The sequence below is a fragment of the Gorilla gorilla genome, chromosome 11 (genome assembly GCF_029281585.2).
Source record: "Gorilla gorilla gorilla isolate KB3781 chromosome 11, NHGRI_mGorGor1-v2.1_pri, whole genome shotgun sequence".
Lineage (NCBI taxonomy): Eukaryota > Metazoa > Chordata > Mammalia > Primates > Hominidae > Gorilla > Gorilla gorilla.
This window is the reverse complement of record NC_073235.2, coordinates 130,462,309-130,467,856: the sequence shown is the minus strand read 5'-3', so window position 1 is coordinate 130,467,856 and position 5,548 is coordinate 130,462,309.

Sequence of the window (5,548 nt, the reverse complement as noted above, 5' to 3'; positions counted from 1 at the left end):
CCTGCCTCAGCCTCCCGAGTAGCTAGGACTACAGGCATGCGCCACCATGCCCAGCTAATTTTTGTATTTTTAGTAGAGACGGGGTTTCACTATGTTGGCCAGGCTGGTCTCGAATTCCTGACCTCAGGTGATCCAACTGCCTCAGCCTCCCAAAGTGCTGGGATTACAGGCACGAGCCACCACGCCCGGCTGACTGATCGATTTTCCATACAAGGTCTGGCCCTGTCTCCCAGGCTGGAGCGCAAGGCTCACTGCAACCTCAATCTCCTGGGCTCAAGCAATCCTCCCACCTCAGCCTCCTAAGTAGCTGGGACCACAGGCATGCTACCACACCCGGCTAATATGTGTGTGTGTGTGTGTGTGTGTGTGTGTGTGTGTGTGTGTGTGTTGTTTCATTTTTGTGGAGATGGGGGCATCTCATTATGTTGCCTAGGCTGGTCTAGAACTCCTGGCCTCAAGCGATTCCCTTGCCTCATCCTCCCAAAGTGTTGGGATTGCAGGTGTCAGCCACCACGCCTGGCCGACTGCCATGATTAAAAGCTCTTCAGTGGCTTTCCATCAGCCTCAGAATAAAGTCCAAGCCCCTTACTAAGAGCTCTCCCATCATCTGGTCCCAGCTGACCTCTCCACTCAATCTCCTAACACATCATTCTCTGCTCTTTTAAAAAAAAAAAAAAAGAAAAGAAATTCTTTTTATTTTTTACTCCCCTTGCTATCATTCCCAGTTGTCTCTTGTTCCTCATGCATGGAGCGGTAACTGCTGTTTTTGTGCCTTGGCGAGTGCTGCTGTCTCTCCCTGGAATGTCTTTCCTGATTTCTGCTTCAAGTTCACATCCTCCAAGGAGCCGGCTCCTGGCTGGCCTGGGCTCACCTCCATTGTTGCGTGTATCGCTTTTGACCACCAGGTGGTAGCACAAGGCAGTGTTTAAGCGCTCGGGCCTAGGAGCACAGCTGCCTGACCCCAAATGCCAGCTCTGCCAAGGACTGAATGACCCTGAAAAAAACACGGAATGCCTCGCCTTGTTTTCTTTATCTACAAAATGGAGATAATTAACTGTCTACTTCATAAAGTTGCTATGTGGATTATATGAGCTAATATGTGAAAAGTTCTCAGAAAGTCTCCTGGTGAAAGATCAATACAAGCTACTTGTATTTTTCTGTGTGTCAGTCTCTTCCAGAAGACTGATGAATACTTCATATTTTAAACATGAATAACAGAAATCTCACTTTAAAGCGGTCTCTTAACACTATCCTTGGGGTTTCACGTTTTCCAAGTTATTTGAGAAGTTTCCTGGCCATTTGTACTACCCCGTCTGTGAATTACTTGCTCAAATCCTTTGCTTTTTAATTCCCCCAACAGAGAGGACTGTTGTAGAGCTCAGTTTTGATCACTGGCCTCTCTCCCTCTCCTCATAGTCTCAGGCCTCTCCTCTTCCTGTGACGGCATGGACTGTGTTTCAGGACCATTGTTCTTTTCTACGTTTGACTATTTAAGGTAAGCATATTGTCCTGTTACTTGAAGTAGATAAATCAGCAGCTATGTACTTTTTCCAGCCAATAAAAGAAATCGCATATTAAGTAGGGAACAGATAAAGAATGATGTTATTTCATGTGTATTGTTTAATTTTCTCCACTCAAATTCCAATTATGAAAGAAGAGGGAATTACTAAGATAACTCAAAACCATATGCTGCAGGTTTTGAGGTTACTTAATGACACAGAGACCTCCAGAGCCACATGATACTGGGGTAGTGCTTTCACTGACAAACACCACAAAAAACCAAATCTTTTCTTTAAGGGTAGTTTCTGGTAGAATCTACATGTCTATATGTTCAAGGATGCTCATTGCAGCATTGTTTACAATATCAAAAAATTAGACACAACATGAATACCCATTACTGGTGACATAAATAAATTGTGGGAGCCAGGCACAATGGCATGTACCTGTAGCCCCAGCTACTTGGGATGCCCAGGCAGGAGGATCACTTGAGCCCAAGAGTTCGAGTCCAGTTTAGGCCATATAGCAAGACCTCACCTTAAAAAATAATTGTGAGCTGGGTGCGGTGGCTCACTCCAGTAATCCCAGCAATTTGGGAGGCTGAGGCAGGCAGATCACTGGAGGTTAGGAGTTCGAGACCAGCCTGGTCAACATGGTGAAACCCTGTCTCTACTAAAAATACAAAAATTAGCTGGGTGTGGCGGCACATGCCTATAATCCCAGCTACTCAGGAGGCTGAAGTAGGAGGATCACTTGAACCTGAGAGGCGGAGGTTGCAGTGAGCCAAGTGGTGCCACTGCACTCCAGCCCGGGTGATAGAGTGAGACTCCGTCTCAAAAAAAATAAAATAAATTAAACATTTAAAAATTTTTAAAAATATTGTGGTAAATCTATAAGATTGAACACTTTGCAAAAATTGCTAAAAGATACGTGTAGACAACAGAAATGACATGCAGTACTGTAATAATAAATAAGAAAAGCAAGGCTGGGTGTGGTGGCTCACGCCTGTAATCCCAGAATTTTGGGAGGCCGAAGCGGGTGGATCGCCTGAGCTCAGGAGTTCGAGACCAGCCTGGGCAACACAGTGAAACCCTGTCTCTACTAAAATATAAAAAAATTAGCCAGGGATGGTGGCATGCACCTGTAATCCCAGCTGCTCAGGAGGCTGAGGCAGAAGAATCACTTGAACCCAGGAGGCAGAGGTGGCAGTGAGCCGAGATCGCACCATTGCACTCCAGCCTGGGTGACAGAGCAAGACTCTGTCTCAAAAAAAAAAAAAAAAAAAAAAAGAAAAGAAAAGAAAAGAGAAAAGAAAAAAAGAAAAGAAAAGAAAGTTGCACAAAAAATATATAGCATATATAACAAAAGTCTCACTTTGCAAATAGCAACTTACATTTGTACATGCTTAGGAAAAACCTGAAAGCATAGCCACCAAATGCAAAAGTGGTCACCTTTAGGTGATGAGATTCACTGTGACTGTCTGCTTTCTACTTTGTCCAGTTCCAGAGAATAAATTTCTCCATCACCATAATCTATTTGTGCAATATAAAATTAATATAAGTTTAGGCCAGGCATGGTGGCTCTCGCCTGTAATCCCAACACTTTGGGAAGCCGAGGCAGGTGGATCACCTGAGGTCAGGAGTTCAAGACCAGCCTGGCCAACATGGTGAAACCCCGTCTCTACTAAATATATAAAAATTAGCCAGGTGTGGTGGCACGTGCCTATAACCCCAGCTACTCAGGAGGCTAAGGCAGGATAATTGCTTGAACCCGGGAGGTAGAGGTTGCAGTCCGCCGAGATCATCGTGCCACTGCACTCCAGCCTGAGCGACAGAGCAAGACTGTCTCAAAAATAATAATAATAATAATAATTAAAAGTCTAGACAGAGTGGCAGAGAGATGGGTGTGTGCAGTCTGTGTAAAACTGTGCTGTCTTGTGGTCTCAGTACAAAATCATAGTTTTATTCCTTGTTTCATGATTTTCTAGAAAAAAAGAAAAAAGAAACAAAATCAGTTAACCAAGAAAACAATAAAGAGCAATAGGAATCTTCACTGCACTCTCTTAGCAAAGTTCAAAATGGGCAGCAAATTGTAGGAGCCAGAGAAAAGCACTATCAACATACTCATCCCTTGGTCTCAGTGTGCCTCCCCGTCAGAGCATGGCAGAGGTCCTCATCTCTCCCAGGGCTCCCAAAACTCCCCCCAAATTCCCAAAGAACTCAGTCTTGGCTTTCTTCTATTAGGATCCCACCTTCCCCACCCCACCCCCACCCCCACCCCCACCAATCTAATCCTTCCTTGATCTTCCAATATAAATTGATTTTTTTTTTTTTTTTTTTTGAGACGGAGTCTTGCTCTGTCACCCAGGCTGGAGTGCAATGGCGTGGTCTCAGCTCACTGCAACCTCCGTCCCCCGGGTTCAAGGGATTCTCCTGCCTCAGCCTCCTGAGTAGCTGGGATTACAGATGCCCGCCACCACGCCCGGCTAACTTTTGTATTTTTAGTAGAGACGAGGTTTCACCATGTTGGCCAGACTTGTCTCGAACTGACCAGGTGATCCACCCACCTTGGCCTCCCAGTGTGCTGGGATTATAGGCATGAGCCACCGCACCTGGCCTAAATTGGTTTTTTCTTTCTGGGCTTCCTTCAGTCCTCCACTCTGAGAGCTGATAGGTAAACCCAAAAACTATGGGGTGGAGGGGAGGATATGCATATTTTAGTGTGAATATGATTTATTAACATGTGCTATATCTTATATAAGACACTATATAGTCTATGGCCATAGTACTCTGAACATGCCCGATTTCATATGATTGAGGAAGCTAAGCAAGGTCGGGCCTGGTTAGTACTCAGACAGAAGGTACTGTATACCCACATATACGTGCCAGGAGAATGATCCCCATTCAGTAGTTTTCCTTAGACATAAGCAAGATGTAGCCGGGCCCGATGGCTCACGCCTGTAATCCCAGCACTTTGGGAGGCTAAGGAGGGTAGATGGATGGATCATCTGAGGTCAAGAATTCGAGACCAGCCTGGCCAACATGGTGAAACCCATCTCTACTAAAAATACAAAAAAATTAGCTGAGCATGGTGGTGGGTGCCTATAATCCCAGCTACTCGAGAGGCTGAGGCAGGAGAACTGCTTTAACCCAGGAGGCGGAGGTTGCAGTGAGCCAAGATTGTGCCACTGCACTCCAGCCTGGGCAACAGAGCGAGACTCTGTGTCAAGAAAGAAAGAAAGAAAGAAGGAAGGAAGGAAAGAAAGAAAGAGAGAGAGAGAAAGAAAAGAAAGAAAGAAAGAAAGAAAGAAAGAAAGAAAGAAAGAAAGAAAGAAAGAAGGAAAGAAAGAAGTAAGTGAGATGCAAAAGGCTAAGTGCAAGACAAGAAAACAAGGGACTTTCTGTGTTATTTGTTAATGTTTGACTTAAGATACAAACACACACATATGCACATTTCCACGAAATACCATGTGCTTCTTCAAAGACAAAGAGCAGTAGCTATCAACTGTGTTAATCATTTAAGAAGCCATTATTCTCCCTATAAAAATAGAGTCTGGAGATGTAGCAATAAAGTTGTATTTATAGCCAGTTATTAAACTTTTACCCTTTAGTCTGGGGAAATGGCTATAAAGTTGTATTTATAGCTAATTATTGAACTTTGCCTTTTCCTGGATCTGGCATACTTCACTCTCTTGTGCTATGTGCAAGAGTCAGCACAGACATGTTGGATGATTACCTAGTGGGCCCTGAAACCTGATTTTGCATAATTATTACTCAAGTGGATTGGTATTCTTCATGCTATCCATGCAGCCAGCTTTCTTCTCTAGACCAAAACTTGGGCAGAACATCACAAAAAGGCTCCAGCCCCAACTAGGAACTGTGCCTGACATTCCTTCAAAGGCAAACAGTTCCCAGTTGAGAGTAAAATGTTAAATGAAAATGTGTCTGGCACCTGTCCTCTTTAGTACATTTACACAGCTTTTAATAACTGACTTCTGCTATCAAGACTTTTCCTGGAGTAGCTTTTGAAAAAGAAAAGGAACACACAAGCC